Source organism: Bos mutus, chromosome 8, assembly GCF_027580195.1.
Source record: "Bos mutus isolate GX-2022 chromosome 8, NWIPB_WYAK_1.1, whole genome shotgun sequence".
Taxonomy (NCBI): domain Eukaryota; kingdom Metazoa; phylum Chordata; class Mammalia; order Artiodactyla; family Bovidae; genus Bos; species Bos mutus.
The window spans coordinates 22,026,769-22,053,635 of NC_091624.1; the positions used below are offsets into that span (position 1 = coordinate 22,026,769).

Sequence of the window (26,867 nt, forward strand, 5' to 3'; positions counted from 1 at the left end):
GTGTCTTAGAAGTCCTTTAGCCTCTCTCTGTTTTATTTTCTCAACTGTAAATGGATACCATGACATTTGAATGAAATAACACGTGCAACCCAGAACAGTAACTTGCATATGGTAAACAATATATATGTTTTAGCTAATATTAATAATTTTTTTCTTCCACTTGCAAAAGGATAAAGGATATCACTCCAGGCGAATAAACATAAAACCACATTTTTCAAAGAGGCAAAATGGCATATTCCAATATGTTTAGTGTTTCATAATTTATTCAAGGCCCCACTGATAAGTATTCAAATGTGTTTCCATATTTTATCTACTAAATGCTATATTTTTGCACATACATAGCCTTAAAAATGCATGCCCTTGTCTCCTTAGGATATCTTCTCCAAAGTCAGTGACAAGGAGTGTGCATTTTCAGTCTTGAGAATATTTACCAATTAAGTTCTAAAACTGTTGTAGTCATTCACACAACCATCAGCAGTGTACAAAGTGTTTTCACATACACACACACACACACACACATATACATACATACATACACTTGGCACCACTGAATAAAAACAATATTTAAAAATTTTATCAGTCTGATGGCTTCAAAATTGTATCTTGTCTTGATTTTTACTTGCTTTTCCTCATCAACTAGTGAAACTGAACTTCCCTTGATATAGTTATTGGCCATTTGAATTGTGTCTTTTAGGATTTTCTTCTTTGTACCCTTTGCTCGTTTTACTATCATCTATTTCTTATCATTTTGCCGTGCTCTTTATCTGTATGCTTATCATCCACTGTATGCCATATGTACTACTAGGATTTTCCTGTCTTTCAAGGTATTATCATCCAAGTACTAAAGAAGAGTGACTCTTTAGACAGTGGTTCTGAATCAAAATCTTTCCTGGCCTCTGAGGATTTGTGGCTCCTGAAGTACGAGCATTCAATGCAACTGCATTAAGAGATATGCATACTTCTTATCATAAAATCAATGCTTCTAAGAACCTCCCTGAAGTGAGATAGCACCACATCATCTTCATTCTTTAAGAAGTATAAACCTTTTTCTGAAAAGGGATACCTGGTTCATTCCTTGTCTCATCATGAGCCCAATTACTCCAGGAGAGCCTTGCATCCCAAAGCACTGTGTTCTCCAATGCTTTATAGGAATATAGCAGACTCAGTAAGGAGTGTGTACCCCAAAGGTTCTAGGATCCCTGTAGTTTTCCATTAGCTTAGGGTAGGCTTGGTGTGTCTTACCTCAGACACTCACTAGATCAAGGACCATGCTATCTCATGTCTACTTACTTTGTCTTTTCAATGAAATGGTAAGCTGTCATTTTTCACTTTGCTTTTCAGGAGCCCTGATGTTTTCTTGGACACAGAACAAGGCTATTTGGCACTTCTCCCTCTGAGTAATGATCTATTTCTGGACCTGTTTCTCTGGCCCATTTCTCCCGACACAGTTCTCGAGAAACAGAAAAAGAACGAGCGAAACTGGGCCAAATGGCTTCCCGAGCAAGAAAATGGCAAAGAAGATGAAGGGGCAGCTGATTCACTCAGTCAGTCAACAGATATTAACTAAGTCTCCTCCATGGAACAGCCTGGGTGCCCACCTACCAAGACTCACCTAAGCTTCAGGAAAGATTCACTTCCTAAAGATCTTAGTAACATCTTAGTCAAAATCAGGAGCCTTAGAAAAAGAAACACACAGGAGTCATTAAAAGTAGTGAGAAGAAAAACAAGTGGCAGGGCTGCTCCAAAATAGTACAATCTTCAAGACAAACCACAGTGCAAATGTATTTGGAGACAGAATTAGCATACAGCATGACCAAGGTAAAGCATTCACCTGCAATGCAGGAGACATGGGTTTGATTCCTGGGTCTGGTAGACCCCACTGGAGTAGGAAGTGGCAACCCACTCCAGTATTCTTGCCTGGAAATCCCAAGGACAGAGGAACCTGGCAGGATACAGCCCATGGGGTTGCAAAGAGTCAGACACGACTGGGAGCAGGCACATGCATGACCATTATAAACATATATTTTTTTAAAAGCACAAGTGCTAGACATCGATTGTGAGGAAATCCCATGATTCAGACTTGAGAGCAGCTTCGTGTTGGCTACAGTCTACAAGGGCGATTAAAAAAGAACAGAGTGAAACTGAAGTTGATACCATCATAGGAGTAAGTGGAGACTGATAAGCTTGATGAAGGACAGGAAAGGTGTGCTTCTGATACAAACCACGGAATGGACCCCATGGATAGGCAGAGCAGGATGGAAGACAAATATCCACACACTGCCCAAAAGACAACTTGATCAGCCCAGTGCTCAGATACATGCTTAGCCTTCTCTTTGTGATGTGATTTCTCAAAGAAATGGAGGAGCTCATTAAGTGGACTCTGTAGTGTATTCTGATCAACAGTGATGCACAGCAAGGGAAATAGCCTCAAAAGAGGAACATGAGAGTTTACCATCACCAAGGAATACTATTTTAAGGATCCCAAAGAAGACAGGAGCAGAATCCCTTAATCTGAAATTCTAGAAATGGTTTAAAGGACTAGGTATACATACGTGAGAGAAGAGGAGTCTCAAGAGTAAGGATATGACTCAGAAAACTATAAATGATTTTTCTTGGGAAAGAAAGGTGAGTTATCACCATCTAGAGAGACACCAGGGTGACTACCCAAGTTTTCAAGAAACTCCGTTTTGAAGATCATATATGAAAAGGGATGCATATGTAAGATAAACCCATTAAAATAAAATAATTACAAGGATTTGTAAGAAAGTAACAGCAAGGATAAACTAAGGGAACTAAGGGTTAAAAAATTAGGGAAGAAAATGGGGGTGGGGTATTGGCTTTGGTAAGAATAAGAGAGGGCTTCCCAGGTGGCGCAGTGGTAAAGAATTTGCCTACCAGTGCAGGAGATCAATGCAGGAGACACAGGTTTGATCCCTGGGTTGGGAAGATCCCCTGGAGGAGTAAATGACAACCCATTCCAGCATTCTTGCCTGAAAAAATTCCATGGACAGAGGAGCCTGGTTGGCTACAGTCCATGGGTTCGCAAAGAGTAGGGCACGACTGAGCAACTGAGCACACAAGAATAAGAGAGTTGAGAAATGTGGGTGGATAATAGAAAAGACAAAAAATGGAACTCAGTTCTTCTGCTGCCCTGGGTGGGGGTAGGCACTTCAAAGTTGTCTGGGGGAGGACTGGGAGTCATATGTTAGGAATCAGCAGCATGGGGTTGTATAACACAGGCAAGGAAGTAGATAGAAGGAAATGTGTGAAAAGCAGCAGAGAAAAGGGGCAGAGGACCAGGAAAAGGTCAAAGGAGGAACTTTCCTGGGTGAAGTCCATATGGAGCAACTGATTAGGTGAAGTCTGTGTAGCAGGGCATCAATGCTGTGCATTTATAAACACCAACATGCTTAAGAATGTATATGTTGGTATTGTAGGAGTAAACCAGTGTTGCAAGAGCTGTGATTCTTCATTCATTTTTAACTTGTCAGAATCTGATGGGTGCTGCTGCTATTTGTCCGAGAATATGGATGAGAAGGCAATTGACATTTATTGAGGATGAACAATATGCCAGAAGATTTACAGACAGCTCAGATACTCCTTATGGTAATCATATGAAGTAGGTATTATTAGCCCATTTTTAGATGAGGAAATTGAAGGTCCAGGAGGTTAAATATTTTTCCCATTTCAAAGTCAGAAAAGCAGAACTGAAAATCATCTGCTGGACCCCAGATTCCATGCTCCACTCATTACTATACTATGTCTCTGGGGTGGTACAAGGATACCATACTTTTTAAGAATCAAGTGGCACAATCACTTACCACATACACAGCTTTGGGGCAAGTTTTTATCTGATCCTATCTTGCTAAAATATGCTTCTTAAGAACATCATTTGGAATTTCTAACCCAGCATATTTTTCAGCTCATCCTTTCTCTTCTAACTAAGTTGCTCCATTAGACAATAGCTTCCAGGTCTCAGCTCAGGGTAATCCTATTCACTCACAACTCTTTTGGTTCACTTATTCACTTACTCTTCTATTCATTCACCCATTCATCAAATATGTACTGTGTACTCAAACATGTCTACTTACGAAAGAAAAGGACAGTGTTAAGTTTCAGCTGCTGCCAGTCATCAAAACCTCAATCAGCCTGTCCAGGTCTTACCTATTCACCCAACTGAATCTTCCTGGTGATTTTCATCAAAACGATTTTGGTTTCTCCAGCTCCATAAGGCCACACGATCCTTTGTTATTGAACCTGATTCTTTCAAATCACACAGCCTTATCTAGCAAAGCTTCTGCTTCACATCTTAGGTTCATGTGAAATAGCCAATCCCTTCTGGATCAGCTCAGACCCACTTTTCCCTTATCCTCTCCATTTTTCTTTTCTGCAAGTAGCCTCTCTCTCTAGTCATCTCCTTTTTTAAAATCAAGGATGAGAACCTTTTCAACTCCTCTGGATAATCTCAGACACACTGCATTTTAAAATGGGGACATAGTAAACATAAAGCTTAATAGTTTTACGGAAGCAATTTGGGGCTAAACTAGGTGAAGTGATTCCCTGTATGAATGCCAAATGTGTACTCTGTTTACAATAAAACACTTCTGAGTCATACCAAAGAGAAACACATCTGATCTTAGGATGATTTATATCCTCAGCCAGCACATGTATTTCCATCTGATTCATACTACCTGCTTTGATTTTCAATTGCCAAATGAATAGGAAAAATTGAGCCCTGCATCCTGGGAAGAGTTACTTCATTTCCCTTCATTACCAATAAAATCATGGCTGATGGAGCTGAATTAGAAATAATGCATTCATAAATGAACACTTTTTACAAAATTTTTGAGTTTACCTTCTCATAAATTATCCCAAAACAATTCTTCAATGAGTTAATGTTTGTCCTTATTTAAAGCAATTAAATCTAGAGAGATTAAGAAAACTCAGGTTACATAGCAAGTAAAGTCATGTAGTCAAGGCTAAAAACTCAGACCTTTTAATTGAAATCTCATACTTTCTGCCACATGCCACCATTTCCAAATGATTTTTGCCTAGCAGGCGCTGGGGGTGGGATGGGCTGCGAAGCTGAATGGGGAAGGGAGCGGGAGTCATGCAGTGAAGACAGCAGCAAGGGCTGTCTCCAATGGGAAAGATGGTAGACAACTGAAATGGAAAGGCAGCTCTGGAGAAGAGGAGTCACAGCCTGATATACCGTCAGAGGAGAAAGTATCCCGGGTGAAGTCCATGCAGAAGAACCGTTAAGGTGAAATTCATGTCTCATCTAAAATAATGGAATGATTATTCTTTTTAACTCACATTTTAACAATATTTAAATAACTCTGATTTATAAAATATTACCTGGGAAATTATAATTTTATAAAACTCTTTTTGGTCAAAAGTTTAATCACTGAAGTTACAACCATTTCCTAAACTCAAATCAAAAAATCATTCAGTCATTAATTCATTTTGGCTGCCTGGGTCTTCATTGTGGCATGTGGGATCTAATTCCCTGACCAGAGATCAAACTCAGGTTCCCTGCACCCAGGACTGCAGAGTCTTAGCCACTGGATGACCAGGGAAGTTCCAAGATAGAATTCTTTCGAAGGAAAAGAAAAGTTCTCATTTCTTCCTGTGGTTCTGGATGTTCAGAAACAACTTTACTTGAAAGTTGAATCTACCTTAAAGGTAACTTACCATTATTTTTAGGAGAATTCCATGGACAGAGGAGCCTGGTGGACTACAGTCCATAGGGTCACAAAGAGTCAGACACAACTGAAGTGACTTAGCACAAACACACACACAGAGTGGATCTAACACCAGGGAAACGAAAATAAGGAAAACTTTTGTTTTTCAGTTGCTAAGTCATGTCCAACTCTGCAACCTCATGAACTACAGCATACCAGGCTTCCCTGTCCTTCACTATCACCTGGAGTTTGCTCAAACTCATGTCCACTGAGTCAATGATGCCATCCAACCATCTCATCCTCTGTCATCCCCTTCTTCTCCTGCCCTCAATCTTTCCCAGCATCAGGATCTTTTCCAATGAGTCAACTCTTCATACCAGGTAGACAAAGTATTGGGACTTCATTAGTCCTTCCAATGAATATTCAGAGTTGATTTCCTTCAGGATTGACTGGTTTAATCTCCTTGCTGTCCAAGGGACTCTCAGGAATCTTCTCCAGCACCACAGTTCGAAAGCATCAATTCTTTGGCACTCAGAAAAACTTGGTGAGTAGATATTTTTTGTTGTTGTTATTGAAGGATGTGATAGGCCAGAAAAAATGCCTAGACAGAAAGTAATTGGGGTGGCCCAAAATGCTTTGTGGGAGAACAATAGGAAACATAAGCCCTGGTCTCATGAATTGTCCCCTTGAATCCACTAACAACAAAGGATCTTGAATTCAAGGAAAAGGCAGAGGAACCGAGATTTATTGCAAAGGCAAGATCTGAGAGGAAGAGAGGGGAAAGATCCCCTCTTGGTGAAAAACTGGGAAATTTTTTCTGCCAGATGCTCTGTTAGAAAAGGTACCAATGATGTGATAAATTCTGATTTATTCTCCAGTGACTCCATCCTTCTTGTAACACTAGGCAGTCGGTTCACCCAGTTCTGAATGTTTAGATTTCTCCTCTTTTCAGTTTTTTTCCTATAAATTCTATTTTCTCCATGTATAAAGGTATAGACTTTAGGTTTTTATCACTGGCCTCAAGACTGACTTGTGCTGATGACTCATACAGAAAAACATCCTGTAAGAGTGACTGCAGCCCATTCTCTTTTACAGAGTTAAACTTTCCAAGGATGTTACATTTCCTTTCGATTAGTTTTGGTGAGTTTCTTCTATATAGTTGATATTTAAGTGAGTGAAAACTTCTGCTCAAAGCAAAAGAATTATTAAAAAAAAAAAAAATCCAACAATGGTTCTCTAAAGAAATCCACCGAGATCAAGACCTGGGTTGGAGTGTTCAGGCAAGGCTGTCACACCATTTACAGCTTCTCCAGGAGAACTCCAAGACAAATTTGGGGCAATCCTGTCCTTCACGGAGCTGCCTCTGGCTTCTGTACCCCAGACCACACAAATGAAACAAACCACGGAGAATACTTATCAGCACTGCACCCAGAACCAAATCCACTAGTCAGAAGTAACTTCACATTTAAAGATCCCAAGATAACAAGACTTCCTACACAAATGTACATTTGTTCAATAGTGGGTCACATATAGAAGTAAGAAGGTGCACATGCTAAATGTTTGCAGTTTTCCAAACTCATTTTCCTGAAAGTATATGATGTGTGGTCCAGCTTGCTCATTTTGTTGGAGCATTACACAAATGACCTTCTATGTAAAATAAAGCTGGATTTCTTGGGCATCATTTAATTTCATCTTCTTCCACATGAGCTCTACCCCTTAGTCTGGCCATCTGGCCCCATGCAGCTAAAGGGAGGCAGAATTTGGTTCAATCTGTTTAATATTTCAAGTTGTCTGCAGTGAAATGATATCTTTCCTGCAGAAGTAATCTCAATGGCATGTGCTCCCCATGTCTGAAAGTCAGTGGTAGAAACTGTGATGCCTTGACCTTATTCAGAGCAATCTTCTGCGACCACCCCCAGACTTGGGCCTCACTTTGCACTAACATTCCCAGATTTGCCATTTGTGGCAAATAGCATACATGTGGGTTTCTGGGACCATCTCACATTTTTAGATGTTATTATCACTCTCCTGCCTTTTGGACTGGGTGATTTCTACTGGTTTCTTAGATCCACTTTCAAGATGCTAATTATTCTTTATATTTTAATTCATTTATTCAATAAATTTCAATTAAACTTATAGAGTGTCACAGGCACTCCTGGGGATATAAAAACAGACAAAACATAGAGTATCCCTCATCTTGTAGCACTTATTCTAGTATGAGACAGCTCACTCATGTCTGACTCTTTGTGACCCTGGGGACTGCAGCCTGCCGGGCTCTTCGTCCATGGGATTTTCCAGGCAAGAGTACTGGAGTGGGTTGCCATTTTCTTCTCCAGGGTATCTTCCCGACTCAGGGATTGAACCTGGGTCTCCCACATTGCACGCGGACACTTTACCCTCTAAGCCACCAGGGAAGCAATGCAGATAAACAAGTAAACACATACAAAAAGCAAGGTGGTGATCAATACTATCAAAGAGATATAAAGCAGAACAAAGAATTAGAGATGAATGGGCTGGGTATTCTAGACAAATCGACCAGGAAAGGCTTATTTGATGACATATGAGCAGGTGGACGAAGTAGAGAGAAAGCCTGCAAAGCAAGCATTCCAGACTTGAGCTAACAGCAAGTGCAAAGATCCTGAGATGAAAGTATGTTTAGGTGTTTGATGGGCATTAAGGTTACGTTCTCTGCCTCCGCTCTCAGGATCCTGGCCAACCACAGCTCAGATCCGATCAGCTTCTATCCTGAGTACATCTATTATGGTCACCAACATGGGGAAGGAATGGAGCCCTGGTGCTGAAAAGTAAAGGCTGGACAGCTTCTCGTCATATGGTGTGAAATGGGAGACCCAAGCACTGAGTGAGTGACTAGATTCTTGCCATCCACACCTCAGGTTCTATGAGTCTATGCAGCATTCAAACATGTCTACATCTAGATAATTTACCAGTACAACTAAGGAAAGTGAGACTTAAAACATGTAGTTAAATAATGTAGTCTTCATGTTGGGGAAAGGCATACATTTTCATCAGTCCTCAAGCATTTCCATGAAAGTAGAATAATGCAAAGAGGGCTGACACTTTTTTTTTAAGTAGGGCTTCAGTGTATGGACCAAATCCCTCCACTTTCCCACCTCTTGCTATTCTTCAGAATTCCATGGAAGGTAATATTCTGACAAAGACTTGACAACATTTAGGGAGTTACTCATATAATGAATCAGACTTTCAGATCCTTGGTTTAAGTCTTACTTTAAAAAAAAAAGATTAAAATGTTATGTGACAACCCAATAAAGCTTTATATCTAAGTGGTTCTGAAGGCTATGTCAGTTACACATCTTGTATATCATAAATAATGAAAAATAGTAGCTGCAATTTCCTTAGTCCTTATTATGTTCTAAACTATGTTCAAGCAAGCTATTTATTCCTTACAAAATCTCTTTGAGGGCATACTTTTATTATTTCCATCTCACAGATGAGAGAGCTGAGATTTAGAGAGATGAAGGGATTGGCCTTACATCACAACTTTGGTGAACGGCAGAGCTGGGACTAACATTCAGGTCCCTCTGACTTCATAGTCCAAGCTGTTAAGCCACCACGTGACCCTGCCTCCACAGCAGTGAAGGATAACTAAAGAACTCATGCCCCTATCAGGGAAAATCATCAGTTAATAAAAGGAAGAATTCATACCTTGATTAAAGTTGGCAGGTAAAATGCACTTATTTTGGAACTCATTCCTTAAAGTTCAAGATGGCAAGAAGCAAAACTAAAAGTTAAACTTCTGCTAAAATGTGTATAGAAGAACACTCTCTTTAGGTAATGTGGGCACCATCTCAACACGGTCAGATTGCTGCCTAACTTCAAAGTGTTACTAAAATGGGAGACGATCAGGCTGTGGAAGAGGAAAAGATGGAGCTTAGGCAGGGGTTAGGCAGGCAGGCAGGATGTGAGGATGGGGAAGCAGTATCTGCAGCGCTTGAGGGTGACAATATTTACATAAAGCATGAGTTTCAATTTACTAGAGATTCACTGGTCAAGCTAGTGTTTGTGAAGTGAGTTCCTGCATTCCCTTTTCCAGATGTGAGGGTTGTTTTGCAGTCAGGTCTGATGGCACTTTGGCCACTTGATGCAAAGAGCCAACTCACTAGAAAAAAATGTGATGCTGGGAAAGATTGAAGGCAGGAGGATAAGGGGATGACAGAGGATGAAATGGTTGGATGGCATCACCGACTCAATGGACATGAGTTTGATCTAGCTCCAGGAGATGGTAAAGGACAGAGAAGCCTGGTGTGCTACAGTCCATGGGGTCGCAAAGAGTCGGACATGACTAAGCGACTGAACAACAACTGATGTTGTCAGGTATTAAGCACTAGCTTAATAGGCTACAAACCAGCCTGTCATCCCAGCCTCTCCAGTCATCAGCTGTGGGACCTTGGACGAGTCCCTTAACCTCAGTGGACCTCAGTATTGTCAACTGGAAAAATGGAAAACAATTGAAGTAAACTATCCCTTCCAGAAATTTTGTGAATCAAGGACAGTTTATAGCTGCTGCCATTCATTAAGTTCAAATGAAGTCCCCTCATTATCTTATCTCTTGCCAGATGGACGGTGAACTCCAGAAAAGCACATAGTATATTTGGTGGCTCCCAGAAGGACCTCAGACAATATTTGCTCATTGACTGTATCTAAAAATTACATATGAGGACAGGTTTCCCAGGTGGTACTAGTGGTAAAGACTCCACCTGCCAATGCAGGACACATAAGAGACATGGATTTGATCCCTTTGTTAGGAAAGATCCCCTGGAGGAAGGCATCAATCCAGTTTTCTTGCCTGAAGAATTCCAGGGACAGATAAGCCTGGTGGGCTACAGTCCACAAGGTTGTAAAGAGTCAGACACAACTGAAGTGACTTAGCACACACAGGTGGCCAACGGACCATAGGACAGGTCAGCTGAGCTCTATTTTAGGATGAAAAGCAGCATTTATCCTAGTCATACAACAGTAATATTTACCAAATGCCTATTAATCTAAAGAAAGTGCTTTCATTTGAAATTGTAACTAAAAGCAAATATAAAAGAATATGTAAAGTATAACTCCACCTTTTTTTTTTTAAAGAGTAACATATACAAATGATATTGGACCAAAAATGGAGGAACATACAGTAATCAACTGGCAGTGGTTTTCTGGGGAAGAGGTTGGGGCAGAAATATGACTGGTTTTTACTTTCTACTCCATGCTTTTCATTACATTTACATTTTGTATAACACTGCAGTACATATATAACTGGTTTAGTTTTTCGATTCCTAAAATACTCTAATTGTTCCAAAACAACCTGGCCATGAATTGTGTCACATGCTAGGAGTCAGCCCACATAAAACACTAAACCCAGAAGATTCTCTCAAACACAGAGATACTGCCTTACATTTACACTGAGGGAAAAAACCAGAGAGATAATGTTCTTTTCCAGTTAATACAAGTGCGAATGAAAAGGTTTTACTTTTTTTTTTTTTTCAGTTTCTGTGACCCCCGGGAGAGAAGGCTGTGGGCTGATTATTGAGCATTTGAGTGTGTGTTTGCCTGGAAGTGATAGCTAGCATAGACGGGGAGATGGGAATAATGATAAAGCATGCTCTGCTCGTAGAGCTCCGCACGGAACAGCATTACTCTCAACCAGATTTTATTTCTTGTTAATTATATCAGATTCCACTTGATTGGGGATTTCATTGAATTTAAAATGTTGGGGGTGAAGGTCACTGCTCCATGCTACTCATCAGAAACATCGATTAGAAAAGCACCCCAGAAACCCTTGACCATCAGCTGTGCAATACATCGCCCCTCATCGTGACAGATGTGCTCCAGTAATTATGATCACCTTTTCATCAGTCTGTGTCTGTGAGCATTTCTGGAACACTTGATGCTGTAATACCCAAAGAAAAAGCCCTCTCTGGCATAATGGAGGTAAAATAAAATGTGTGCTTTCATGTCATGTAAAAATTTATGATATTCACACAAAGATGGGTATTTATTTCCTATGTGTATGCATCTCTGCTTTCTGTTGTTACTGATGAATGGGGAAAGATAAATGTACCATAGAAGGAGGAAATAACAGCAGGGATGGGAGCTGAGTGCTGATTTCCCGTCCAGCAAACCCATATGAACTGCTAAAGCCCTGAACCTCAGGCTTCGGTGAAGACAGGAGGTGATAAGGGGACCTGTCACCCCAAGCCCTGGAGAAGCAGGATGAAGTGGGATGAGTGTCATCTATGAATTCACATCTGGGTTTGAATCCGGCTCTAGCTTAAGAGCTTGGACATGCTAACTCACTTTTCTGAGTCTTGGTTTGCTTAGCTGTCACATGGAGATATGAATACCAATTTTAGCATGCTGTCAAAATTACTGAAATAATATATGTAAAGCCCCTTCTACACTTAAAGGTAGTATAGATGGTACTTAGCAGATATCTCCCTCAAATTTTCTCTCTTTTTCTCCTTTCCATTAACGTTTCTTTTCCTTCCTTTCCTATTTTGGGGACAGAAATGGCCAATTTTTTAGCCTTCTAAGCTTAAATATTCAAAACAGACTAACAGTGCCATAAGCCAAGACTCACCAAGTTGATGAGTAGAACAATTTTCTTTTTCCATTTTGTATCTTCAGAAACCTCAGAAATATAGACATATATAAACTTATAAATGAAGACAATCTCTACATTGTCCCTTGCCTCTGAGATAAACAGACATTCAATAGATAGAGAATCTTTCAACTTTTATTTTTTCCTTTCAGCCTTGCTTTTATGCTGTGAATGTAACCTTTACTAATAAGCAGATCAGCCAGGTCATGAAATGTTTATTAGCAGCTCATTCCACCATGTCAAATGGTGTTTCCTTTGATATTTTTGTGTTTTCCACAGTGAAACTGCATTCTTACACCAATAATGAAGGCCTGGAAGTGGAAAGAACAGAGTTGGAATCAGGGTGAGGTCAGAAAGGTCCTCACATGGGGCACAAATTTTAAAGGGATGTCCAAAAACTCAGTAATGAAAACAAACAATATTTAGTGCAATATTTTTAAAAATTAAATTAATGCAAAAAATATATAATGGGGGGAACAAGTGTATACCTGTGGTGGATTCATGTTGATACATGGCAAAACCAATACAATATTGTAAAGTTAAAAATATATATATATATAATGAACAAGATTGCAAATTTTGAAATAAAGTCAGGAACAAACCCTGCAATTACATGACTGCCTCCCTCAGCTCTCCCTGATCTAGGACCTGGGCAGACGCTGCATCTGAAATCAGGAGCTGGGGGTTCTAGTCCTGGTTCTCACACTACTGAGCTCAGGTGAGTCACTGAAACTCTCCGGTTCTCAATGTCATCTTGTTTCATTTAGGAGTCTGATTAGAAGATTTCCAGTGAACTGCTGAACTTGAAAATTCTATAATTTTCTCTAACATGAGCTGTATTATTGGGGCATCAGAAATGACTCAAGCCAAGATTCATTCACTGTCACTCATTCAATCCAAAATGAATTAAATCAATCCAATCAATTGCTATGTGACAAGCCCTACACGAGGGGCTGAAAATACAAAGGTGAGGACCTGAGAAATATGTAGGATGGGAAGCCGATTCTAGTGCTAACAGGTCAAGACAACCTTCCCTAACTTCCAAAGGAGTTAGGCAGGGAAACTAAGGGAGAAAATTCCAGCAAGAGAGAACAGCACAGCAAAAGACCTGAAGGTGAAAAAGAAAAATCTCAGTTGGATACCTGTTATAAGTTTAATCTGAGTGAAACATAAATAGGATGGATGAAACAGGAAAACAAAAATCAGTCTTTGATTATGGAACGAAAACAACATTTGGCAGGAGGCGCAGGTTCCATTCCTGAGTTGGGAAGATCCCCTGGAATAGAAAATGGCAACTCACTCCAGTTTCCTTGCCTGGAAAACTCCACGGATGGAGGAGTCTGGCAGGCTACAGTCTATGGGGTTGCAAAGAGCCTGACACAGCTGAACAAAATAAAGCCCAACAAGCACAACACAGAGCTCCAGGCAGTAGTCAGACCTAAGCTCTGGTCACTGCCCTGTTGTCGACTAGCTAGAAGACAGGGCTTCCGTATGCACTGGAGATTCTATTTTAGAACACAGTCCAGACTTTTCTGTAAAGAAAAAAGGCTTTTAATTCCCAAAGAATGATACAAACCTCACATCTGACATGTTTAGTTTACATCCCCCAGTACCAAAGCAGTGCTGTAATTAATACATGTAGTCACTTCCCTGAAAACAATTGCCTAAACAGCTAAGCATCTGTTGTGTGCTGCCTATGAGCCTGAAGAACGTGAGGACCAGCCTAAAGGCAAGCAAACTTTTACCTTCCCCAGACAGGCATGAGGAGGAGGCACCTAGGCAAATGTTATAGGCATACACGCTGACACCTACTCTACCTAGGAGCTAGTCTGCTCCTGCCACATTTATGTTGGCTGATTTAATTCCTCCACTAAGGTAAACAGGATTAGAGCCAGCTAGTTATAAACCAACCAAAATAATTTTTTAAACAAACACTGTGGCACACAGTCTCTGGAGCCCTGAGTATGAAGTCAAAACTTTGCTTTTAACCTGACTGTTGTCACACATAAAACCTACCATTTATTGAGCACTTACAAATACTAACTCATATAATCCCCACAATTCTATGTAATGCGTTAAGATGGTTATCGCCGTCTGAAGTGAAAGAGTAATTTGAGGCACATAGATGTAAACTGTGTGCCCAAAGCAGAGACATCACTTTGCCAACAAACGTCTGTCTAGTCAAAGCTATGGTTTTTCCAGTAGTTACAAACAGATATGAGAGTTGGACCATAAAGAAGGCTGAGCACTGAAGAATTGATGCTTTTGAATTGTGGTGCTGGAGAAGACTCTTGAGAGTCCCTTGGACTGCAAGGAGAGCCAACCAGTCAATCCAAAAGGAAATCAATCCTGAATATTCATTGGAAGGACTGATGCTAGCACTGAAGCTCCAGTACTTTGGCCACTTGATGCAGAGCCAACTCATTGGAAAAGACCCTGATGCTGGGAAAGACTGAAGGCAGGAGGAGAAGGGAATGACAGAACAAAACGGTTGGATAGCATCACCGACTCAATGGACATGAGTCTGAGCAAGCTTCAGGAGATTGTGAAGGACAGGGAAGCCTACAGCCCATGGGGTCACAAAAAGTCAGACACGACTTAGTGACTGAACAACAACAGAGCCAAAATTCAAATAGAACTCGTCTAGCTCCAGAGTCTGTGCTCTTAGTCACTGTGCTACATAAACAAGGTTTGTCTGACCCAGGGGATTGAACCCATATCTCCTGCATCTCCTGTTTTGACAGACAGGTTCTTTACCACCATCACCACCTGGGAAGCCTTTACTCCAAAGCATCAGTTGCTAACTACTGTCACTTAGCTTCTGTTCATCTCTGTATCCACACTCCAGCACCCTATGCTCAAGCCACACAGGACACTCAAACATTTCCTCTGCCAGGATGTCTTTTTCATCCTTCCCTACCTGGTAAAGACTATCCATTTTTTCAAAAATATCTCCAAAACCATCTGGTTAAATTCCATAGAGGAAGAAAAAAAGTCACTTGCATGTCTATACTATTACTACTTAATTTACCCTATAACTGTAACAGTTAATCAGATTGCATCATAGTTAGCTAAATACCTATTTCCCCATCCTTGAAAGCTGGAACTATTTTTTACTTCCATGTGTTTCTCTTCCTCCAGGCTCCTGCACCTAAGTGCTGATGTGTGTTTTCTGAATGTTCAGAAAAGCCAGGAGGAAGGATGGAGTATATGGCATGCATGTTGAGAGCTCACAGGACAGTACAAACCTACCTTACTCTCTAATTACTTCATGTGTGTTAATCTTGTATTGACAACTAGATTATAAATGCTTTAAGGGCAAGAATGATGTTATACATTTTTATATAACCACCAATGCTAAATATGGGATAGGTAGTCAATAAATACTAGAAAATAGAATGTGAATATAATAAAAATGAGTTGAACTTGCAGATGTACAAACAGGAAATATACCATAAAGGAAGAAAATAGAGCTCTAGTATAAAGCAAAATAATAATAATAATCTTAATCTTTTCTTGCCAAGATTTACAATGTAAATGATGTGAATATTGACCATGAAATACAAATGGACATAAGCTGACAATTATATTTAAACCCCTACTATGTCAATTTCAACTTGAAAATATTTCTGGAAAGGTCTTTACTTCACTAGTTGTTTGAAAAAAGAAAAAAAAACTTCAGAATTCTATCTTATTGAATGCTTTTTTAAAATTATAAAAGTGAAGCTGTTTTAATAATACACCTCCCTTTCAATTCCCCTCCCGCCCCCCCCCCCCTCCCCGCACTTCCTCAAAAAGTTCACCTTTGGCAATATTGACTTTTGAGCCAACGTGCTCAAATTTCATAAGTGAACTTCCTTAATTAACCTCATGTATATCAGGCTTTCTCCCACTTCAATGAAGTTACAAAATGTTTAAAATTTTAAAAGGTCCCCAAAGCAGCAGAGAGACAGCCTCTGCAACTCATCTTAAAGTGAAGAGAACTCTCTGGCAACCCACAGTCACAGGAACTAGATCTGAGCTTCTGGTGTTTTCTTCTATCAGCATCAGCTTGGCTTCCAGGCTCCTCACCACCCGCCCCCACCCCCTACATACACACACACACACACACACACACACACACACACACTTCTGCAAATCCAAGCTCTCTTAAGTAGAGATTCCGCCCCCCTGCAATATACCAGTCTACCCATCCCTTCTTCCAGGTATGAACAAAATGTCAAAATAGAGAACTGTACATGGCATTTTCTAGACTTACAGAACTAATCTGTGGTTGTGCTCAGGGTTAGCTAAGGAACAGTCAAGTTTTCTATGCTCCAGATGTGACATTCTGGAAATCTCCAGAGTCCCACCGGATGAATAAAAGCCACCAACCACAGGAGAAGAGAAGGGGTATAGGAATTCACTGAAGACTGCAGGGGTACCTTGCTTCCCACAAGACCTCTTCCTGCCTCAACTGGCTTCTAGTCACTGCTCTCCTAAATAGCCATCATCTGTCCCTCTTGCAAACCCCTTTGTCCCAGTCCTGGACTCCTTGTACGCTGACCAGTCTCGCCTGTTTCCAAGGGCCATTAGATTTGAGGCTCTTCCCAGGTACCAGCAGGCGCTCTGCCCTCTGAGACCCCGCCCCAATGGAAATGGCATTTTAGGGAACCCTTCGCTGGGACCTGTTCCCCGGGACTGAAGGGATTATTCAGAAGGGCTCCTGTCCACCAGCTCGATATAAGGGCTGCAGAGAATCTCTCCCACGAAAGAGGTTAAAAGGGAACATGGTATCCCCACAAAGAAAAATAACCCAGAATCCTCCACATACTCCACATGTGTGGGTCATAAAACCCCCGGGCAAAAATAAAGCCCCAGCTTCCCTCGCCTGCAGCCCCCACCACAGCAGCCCAGCCCGGCTCCCAGTGCCGCCGCCTGGGTGTGCGTGAAGACACTCTCCCCGGGGAGGAGAGATCCTCGCGCCCAGTGCTTCCAGGAGGTGATTACAGCAAGCCTTTTAGTAACTCATCATTCATCCCCGCGCTGACCTGAGCCTCACCCCGGCGCCGGTGGCACTGGTGCTGAATGAGAGAGCCAAACGCTGCCCCTCCAATTCTCCAGGTGACACCGCCCCCCTCTCCCCCACCCCTGCCCAAATACGAGGCGCCGAGGGTGCAGGATGGGGCAGAAGGAAAGGATGACAGGTGCCCACGCCTGAGGGAAAATCAAAGGCAAACGCTTACAGCAGGGGTGAGAAATCCCAACCCAGCCCGGGCGGGAGGACTTGGCACCAGCTACCTGCAGGGCGCCCCCGCCCGCATGCCGGATCCTGTGCAGCCCAGAATGCAGCCAGAAGGGTGCAACGGGACGGAGGGAGCCTCCACGCCCCCTTTGTCTCCACGTTCCCCAAATGACAGGGGACGAAAGTTTATGAGCAGCGACAGTGTCGCTTTCCACTGGGTCAATCTGACACCTCTCAGGAGGCGACCATTTCTGGGATCGCCCTCTCCCCCCTGCACCGCCCCAGAGCTGCTTTCATCTGCACCTTGATGCCCGCAAGCCGGGCTTGGGCCACCTGCGCCGCTGTGTCCGGCAGGAACCTGATCTGGCCCCCCGGGCGTCCAGAAGCGGCCCCGCGGCTGCGGGCGCCCAACTCACCTCTCCCGGCAGACTCTCCTCCGTTGCGCCCTACTGGGCCGTCCGGCTCCGGCTCCGGCTCCCGGGAGCGAGGCGCATTCAGGCAGCTGGAGACACGCTGCTCCCCGGGCTCTGCTGCATTCCGCCTGCGTGGGAGATCCAACCAGCGAGCGCGCGGCACGGGCGTGTACGAGTGTGTGTTTGTGAGAGTGTGTGTGTGAGAGCGCGTGTGCGCGCGCGGGGGGGCGGGGCGGGGGAGCGCGGGATCACCGATCCCCCTCCGCAGCGCCCATCCCACGCTCTGCCTACTCCTCCGCCTCCTCCTTGAGCTGCGGCTTGCACCGGGTCCAGGTTTCAGGATCTCCTGTTTGTTTAATGAAAGGAAGAAGCAAAAGGCTGGCAAGGGAGGGGGGCGGGGGGGAGCGCGCGCGGGGCTGCGCATGCTCAGAGGGGGACCCTGAGCGCTCACTCCCCAGCGCAGGCAGAGCGAGAAGAGCGAGCTGGGGACCGGCGGAGGCGAGCTCGCCTGCGTCTCCGGAGCCGCGGGGCGCTCGGCGGGGTTCCCGGAAGGCGACTGGGAAACCCAACCGCAAAGGTGCACCCTGCGTGGGGACTCCCTGGAGCACGCCGTGCGGGAAGCCGGCGGCGGGATCCCGACCCGCCCTAGGAGACAGCTTCAGCTCAGAGTCCTCGCGACGCCTGGCTCTCCTCTGCATGTATTTTTAGAGCTTGGCCGGGGTTCCCGTGGACCGCTCTGCAGCCTCTGCGTGGCGGAGCTCCGGGTGCGTGTAGTCCAGGGGAACCACGGACAGCAGGTCGAACCTGAACTAAAACGGGATTCCTGACCCATGCATCTTTTTCTCCCTCTCTCCCAACTTTCAACCTGTGAAGGGCAGGAAAAAGGCAACTGCCCACTCGGGTCCCAGAACTGGTTTGCTGGAGGGGAGGGCAGGGGTTGGGGTACACCAAACCCTCTTCCCAGAACAAAGCGGAAGTGGAAGGAAGGTGAGTCTTGGAGGGCTCCAAGCTCAGCCTCCCGTGGTGACAGGGTTAGATGGAGGAGACATTTGCTCTACTGAAGAAGGCCAAAAGAACAATAGAGCCATTGTCCCCTCGCCTCAAATGCCAAAGCGCCAAAGCAGTTCTTCGCAAGTGGGAATTCTGGCTGCTTGGTAAAGTGGAAGAACTGTCAAAGCGAAGAAAGTCCAGTAAGAGAACCTGAGCCCTCAGGCAACGGCGCAGTAACCTGAGGCCAGGGCAAATACTGGCTGAGAGGCTTTCCTGGCTGAGATGCTTTGCGAATAGAGTGGAAACTCTTTCTGGTGAGACAGTTCTATGAGCAAAACAGGACAGTGGTCAGCGATCCTTTCAAGAGCTTCCATTTTCAACCTCCTCCGTGTTTGATCACCTTGTCTTTCCCCCCATTTTCTCTCCTAACAGAAGAAAAGCCATGCCAAGCAGGGAACTCTCTGTAAAGATATTATGACCTCCTTTTTGTTCAGTTTTGGTCCCTCCAGAAAAAGACTACCTTTTGGTCACTCCAGTGCTGGAGGGATAGAAGACTGACTTCTCTGTGCAAATCTTTTCCAAGCTTTCGTTAAAGATCACCTCTGAGCACTTCCACTATGCAGTGCTGGGCTCGCAGATGCCTTCCTGCTGAACTCTGACCCCTGTCCCATTCATCTTCCCAATAATAATGCCGTGACACTAGAACAGAAGGAAAATTAGATAACACCCTAGAGCACACCCAGAGGAGAGAAAACAGCATGTCTAAATACTACCAACAAAAGCCAAGTTTAGGAGAAAAAACACAGAAAAAAGGGAAATAAGGATGAGAAAGAGGAAGGCTTTAAAAAGTGAAAGTGCCCTGAATGTTAGTGACTGGTTCCTTCTCTCCATAGCCTCTTGAAGGGGGCAGAACTGCAGCATCTCTTTGCCTGAAGAATAGTCTGAGTCTCTAAGCACAAGGAAGGGGAGATCAGATTCTTCTGAAAAGCAGCGACAGTGAGTCTGAGTCTCTAACCACCAGGTAGGGGACATCAGATTCTTCTGAAAAGCAGCACAGTCCTTAGGGTGAAGCTCTCACAGAATTAGGAGCTGCTTCCTTGTGGCTCAGAGGTTAAAGCATCTGCCTGCAATGTGGGAGACCTGGGTTCGATCCCTGGGTCAGGAAGATACTCTGGAGAAGGAAATGGCAACCCACTCCAGTATTCTTGCCTGGAGAATCCCATGGATGGAGGAGCTTGGTGGGCTACAGTCCACGGGGTGGCAAAGAGTCGGACACGACTGAGCAACTTCACTTTCACTTTCTTCCAAGCCTGGTTTTTCTCAGGCCTTTCCTTTGGCACCAAGCTTCTTGAAAGGTCCAAAGATCCAAGCCAGATCTGCTTGTTACCACTCTCCCTTCAGAACAGTGAATAGTTCACCAGAATTTCAAGGTGTTGGTGGCGGCAGAGACCTGAGGCAGGAAAGCGGGCCCCGCCTTGTTATTGTGTAAGCCCCAGGGGAGTGAGGGCTCTGAATCCAAGCACCTGGAACAGAGAGGTGGGGTGGAGGTGAGTGTAGGTCTCAACTCCCACAGCTCTGTCAGTAAGAGAGTACTGAGGCCCTCCCACCAACAGTCAGTGTCCAGGGCTGCCTGGCCAAGGAGCACTCTCTCCTTTGTCTGAACCCAGCCTTGGGTGAGGAGCAAAGGGACGCCTCTCCCCCTTGATGCCCAGGGTCACTGTCATCACCACCTCAAAGCTCCAAGGTCAAGGAGACGTTATCCATCTGGAACTGTAAATCAGGTGGAATCCCTTTCTGGTACGGCTATAGGAGGGTGAAGTACAATCCACGAAGAGATGTTTACTGCTTGTGGAGAGTGGGGGAAGCCCCTGGTGACACTAAGTAAGATGATGTACATAAGACACTAACACAGTGCCCACTGCATAGCAACTCATTGTAACTTCTATGAATTTGATTGTTAACATTTTCATTATTAGGATTTTTTTTAATAAAGCTGAGGAGGTCCCCCCACCCCTACAAGCTTAAACAACTAAAACAGATGAAAGCCAGATGCCTTGCAGTTTTCCTTATGACTTCCTTCCTTCGCCCCCTCACACATCTCCCTGAGCACCGATGCATTCAAATCCATGAAATGAAAAGTGTGATGTACAGCTGTGTGGCCACGTGAATCGTGAATAACCCTGACCCTCACCCTCCACTCTCAGGTTCAGGTCTAAGCGGGAGACAGCATGGGTGTACAATAAGGCACACCCCCAGCACTTTTTGCCACTCACACCTCACAGGGATTAAGGACCCCTTCTGCTTGGCAGTCAGGGTCTCTAGCTGTAAAGCCCCATGGACAGTGGCTCACCAGGCATTGTATTTTCACTTTTTTTTTTTAATTAACCTTCCTTCTAATTTTAGCTATCTAATGTGTTACTCCTCCTAGGTAACAGAATGCCCGAAGCCAATTAATATGCACACATCTGAAGATGGTTTTGAGAGAAATAATAGTCAGAATATCAGAGGCTGCAGGTATTTTCAGTGCTCCTTAAATTCAGATTTCAGACTTAGCATTCATCTCCCTACCTAGTGGAGGATTCCTGAACTTTGCACCTCTCTGCATCAACAAACAAGTCTAATGGCCTCACCTCCTGTATCAGCAAAATAACCCAGTATTGTTGCCTGACTTTGTACAATGTTTCTTTCTTTTTTTTCTGGAAAGCTAGCTATTAAATTTTTAAGAGAACTAGCTCTTCAGAATAGCCACTGGTTAAGAATCCAGGTTTCCAATGCAGGGGTCACGGGTTCAATCCCTGGTCAGAAAACTAAGATGCTGCACAGCCTAAAAAAAAGTTAGAATTCTCATAAGCATATTTGCTTCCCCAGTGGCTCAATGGTAAAGAATCCACCTGCCTATGCAGGAGATGCAAGAGATGTGGATTCAAGCCCTGGGTTGGGAAGAGCCCCTAAAGAAGGAAATGGCAACCGACTGCAGTTTTGTTGCCTGGAAAATTCCATGGACAGAAGAACCTGGCAGGCTATAGTCCATGGCGTCGCAAAGAACTGGACGCAACTGAGCACATACATGCATTAAAAATTCAAAATTAATAAAAGCCAATAATAAAAACAATGTTTGAACATAAAGTCTTTCCAAACTATGGATGCTATAGTGATATCTCAGTTCTTAGAAAATCATATGAAAGTAATTCCATCAAGTTAGACATTGCTAAAATAATATAACAATTCTATGGTGATGCAATATAAGTTGTCACTCACACATCTGAATAGTATCTAACAATTATGAGACACAGCATTGGTATTTGACTTGTGTTCTAACTACAATCTTGGTTATTTTCAAATGCCACCATAATGAGACGAGAGTTATAATTTTTTCTTCTTGTAGAAATTTCATATTTATAGCAATCATTTTTGGTTCAGTAAAAATGTTAAGCCATGACTCTAAGGGCTAAACTAGTGCTTATTATAAGAATCAAAATGTTTCTGGGAATATCAAAAACTATTATAAAACTATCCCTATAGGCCTTTACAAGTATTCTTATTGTCGCTCTTAACACATCAAGTCCTTTTTTTATGTCTGACTTGCCCCCACCTAGGTCACTTTTCACTTTCACGCAATGGAGAAGGAAATGGCAACCCACTCCAGTGTTCTTGCCTGGAGAATCCCAGGGATGGCAGAGCCTGGTGGGCTGCCATCTATGGGGTCTCACAGAGTCGGACACGACTGAAGCAACTTAGCAGCAGCAGCAGCAGCAGGTTGGTTTGAGCCATTCAAGGGCAGAGGTTTATTCTTTTCTATGCCCTGATGCCTCATGAAAGTAAGCAAGTGGTATATGTTCAGCAAATGTTTAAAGAGTCAATGAGTAAGTTTGCAGCCAAAAATAAATTTCTGGGACTAAAATGTTGATTTTGGAAAAAGACTCCCAAGTTCTGTGCCACTTGGTACTCCTTATACATGATGAAGTCAAAAGACACCATCTTTAAAGATTTTGTATATATGATTATCTAAAAATGAAAGTTGAATGAGAAAGACAAAACGGCTTTCTGAAGATAGTTTCTATCCCCTTGGAAATACATACTGGCCAACCCAATCCACCAAGTCCATGCTAATTTTTCTGGTTCAGAAAGAGAATATAATTTTGGCCCAAAGTGCATTGTTATTCAAAGAATAGCTTCGTGCTGACCAACTTAATCCAGGCAGAATAATATTCTAATTTAACTTTCCCCCTGAGCAGGATGAAATAGTTGAGGCAATAGTGCTTAGAACTCCTCTTCAAAAGAAATCATTCAAAATGTCAAAAGGCAACACTGTTCGCTATATCCCAATACAAAATAAAAAGCTTTTAAAAAATGTGAAAAGGACCTCCCCCAGGCACTCATCCCCAGCACTTCTATCATTACTGTCTTGAGCGAAAGGAACCAGCAAGTAGTTGGTTCTGTTTTCATGAATAGGTACCTAAGGATGGGGATCAGGTGGGGAAGGGGTAGATTAAACTATAAATAAAAGGTCTCAGCTCTGATCACAACTCTTCTGAGGCAGGAGTAGAAGAATATAGGGGACCAGGTGACTGCTGCCATAGTGGTTTTTTCTCTTGCATTCATATACCCAGTAAGAATTTCCTGAGGACGGTCTCAGGCAGAAAGAAAGATGCCAAGACAGAAGCTGCAGTCCTTTCCCACCTAGTCTCAGAAGCCACACACCATCGCTTTTGCCATATCCATCACACAGCCCAGCCCAGCTACTCCCCTCGGATTATCTTCATGTGAGGGTTCCCTCTGGTTCTTGCTGGGACCATGACTGATACAAATTTCAAGAATTTCTTTTCCTATTTATGCACTCATGTCACCCACATTTCCTTGGGAATCTCCAGGCAAGAAGAGCCTGGCAGGCTACTGTCTATAGAGTCACGCAGAGTTGGACACGACTGAAGTGACAAGTGTGAAGCATGCACACAGCACAGCTCACCCACATTAAACCTAATGCTTGTTGCTACTTCATCAGCTCTGATTTATTCCCCCACACACCATGATTTGTATTCCGAGTTACTGCCTCATGTGGCCCAGCCCCCAGGATCCATGTACCTTTGTTGCTGGAAATCCCCCCTAGTTCTCCCTGTCCTCACAAGCAGAACCGAGGTACCTGTTGCTGATCCTCTACTCTTTGGTTCGACCCCTGGTGCCACCCTAGTTATCTGCTCCTCATCAAGAGCTATTAGACCCTGGAGGAGGAAATGGCAACCCACTCCAGAATTCTTGCCTGGGAAATCCCATGGACAGGGGAGCCTGGAGGAGGGCTCCAGTCCATAGGGTCGCAAAGAGTCAGACACGACTAAGCATGAGAATGAACAAATGAAAGTGGAATGTGTTTCCCACTCTGGAGATGGGAGAATTTAGCAAAAGGGAGTTTGGAGAGATGATTATCTTGGGAAGAATCAAAATATTAATAAAGCTATTTTGAGAGTAAAAAAAAAAAAAAAAAGAGCTATTAGAATCATGACTCTGCCTCCCTTTGAGTATTTCAAAAAGTCTAGATTCCACATCTAGTGATTCCTGACTGCTGACCTTGTCCCACTCAGGTGAGGTTAATCTGCCAGAGCTCAGCAATGTCTCTTCTTCAGTCTGTCCTAAACTGCCAACATGGAACCCTTAAATCTCAGTAATATTAGCATCTTCATTTTTCTCATCTTTAAAATGGGAGGTTTGAGTAAATTATTCAGTCATCATGTTTTAATAGCCTAGTTCAGGGGTCAACAAACTTATTCTGAAAAGAACCAGATAGTACATATATTTAGGCTCTGAAGGCCATGTGATCTCCAACACCACTATTCCACTCTGCAGCCACAGACAGTGCTGAGAATGAGAGCGGCTATGTTCCAATTTTTTTCATTTTTTTTTTTTTCAAAACAGGTGGTGTGCTGATTTGCCCCGCAAGCTACAGTTTGCCAACCTTGAGTCTAATGCTTCATTTTCTGCCCTTTGCAAGCAATTGTTGGGTAGAAGGAACCTGAAGAGTCCTGCTTCTTGCTCTGCCAGTAGGAAAATAATAAAAGTCATGAAACTGGTGCAGGAAATCTTAGTCCACTGGCAGTTGAGGGGCTCCTTGTCAGCGTGGCTTTCACACTATCTTAAGAACACACTAGAAAATTATTTTTTCCTTTTTTGTAAAGTAGTTGGCTATGTTTTCCACATGGAACAGCAGCGGCAATAACAACTATACTATTTTTAGCCTAAAACTGATTTGTGCAGCCCTAGAAATTTAATGAGAGGAATATTTTAAAGGAAAATGAAAAAAAAAAAAAACAGCGTGAGCACAATATTCCTGCCTTTGAAAACAGGGCAGGTAAATACATTCTAATTATGACTAGACTAGCACCTTAAGAAAACTGCCTCTCCAAAGATAAAAACTCAGCCCCAGTAAAACAGAATACCTTCTTAGGTAGGTCCCAGTACAGGAGCGATGCCTCTACTGAGTTGAACTTATAAAAATCTGGCTACTGGCTGAGTATTTTCACACATTCAGCCCAAAGTTATGAAATTCGGCCTATCTAAAAATTTCACTCCCCCAAAGCAATCTGCAGATTCAGTACAATCCCCGTCTGTATTAGTTTGCTGGGGCTACACACTGGGGGAGGGGGGTTTGGTTAACAGAAATTTCTTTTCTCACAGTTTTAAAAATCAAGGTATAGGCAGGGTTGGTTTCTTCTGAGGCCTTTAGCCTTGGTTTGTAGATGGCCGTCTTCTCCCTGGCTTCACACTGTCCTCCTATACATGTCTGTGTCCCACTTTCCTCTTCTTATAAGAATAACAGTCATATTGGATTTGGGCCCGCCCTAATGACCTCATTTTAAATGAATCACTTCTTCAAGCTCCAATCTCTAAATACAGTCACGTGCAGAGGTCCGGGGGTGTGGAGTCAGAATTTCAATATGTGAACTTCTAGGTGACACAGTACAGGCCAGAACACTATCAAAATCCCGGTGGTGTTTTTTTAAAATGCATCCTAAAATTCATATGGAGTCTCAAGGGACACCAAACAGCCAAAATAACCTTGAAAAAGAACTAAGTTGGAGGTCCCATACTTACTGATCTCAAAAACAACTACAAAGTTTTAGTAATCAAAATAGTGTGATACTGGCATAAAAACAGACATATACCCACTGGAATAGAACAGTGAGCCCAGAAATCCTCACATGTATGGTCAAATGATTTTCAACAAGGATATCAAGACTACTTAACTCAATGGGGAAGGGTGGTCTTTTCAACAGAATGTCAGGAAAACTGAATAGCCCCCTGCAAAAGTTGGACCCTTACCTTATACTATGTATAGAATAAATTCAAAACAAATCAGAGACCTAACATAAGATCTAAAACTGCCTGATAAGAGGTTAATATTAAGGACCTATAAAGAACTCCTACAGTTCAACAACAACAAAACAACCCAATTCAAGAGTGGGTGAAGGACTTGAACAGACATTTCTTCAAAAAAGATATTCAATATCCCATGCACCAATATTTCATATGCCAATATGCCCATGAAAAGGCGCTCACCATTACTAATCACTTGGGCAATGCAAATAAAAACCACAATGATAAAGATAATGCTTAGAAGAAGTAACAGATAATACAGTGTGATTTTCATGGAGGAAAAAACACAAGATAACACATCACACCCACTAAGATGGCTATTATCAAAAAGAAAAACAAAACAGAAATTAACAATTGGTGATAAGGATGTGGAGAAATTGGAACTCTTGTGCACTACTGGTGGGAATATAACATGGTGCAGCCACTATGGAAAACAGTATGGCAAGTCCTCATAAGATTAAAAATATCAATTATTATATGATCCAGCAATTTCATTTTGGGTATACACCTGGGTATGTCATACTAGGCGTATACTTGGATAACATACCAGGTAAGATAGTCATTCACTC

General features: G+C 42.9%; 1 protein-coding gene across 4 annotated transcripts in view; it reads right to left on the reverse strand.

The window, feature by feature from the left end:
- The window catches only part of PLPPR1 (phospholipid phosphatase related 1), a 592,616-nt gene that overhangs the window by 281,080 nt on the left and 284,669 nt on the right, over positions 1-26,867 (reverse strand). The window contains exon 1 of one of the 4 annotated variants that reach the window (XM_070375193.1): positions 17,947-18,305. The exons of 1 other annotated variant lie outside the window; for it this stretch is intronic. The gene's annotated coding sequence lies outside the window, so the exon portion shown is untranslated. Of the gene's footprint in view, positions 1-17,946; positions 18,306-26,867 lie in introns of those variants that run through there. 2 more of the 4 variants (XM_070375191.1, XM_005904074.2) reach the window with 2 other exon arrangements.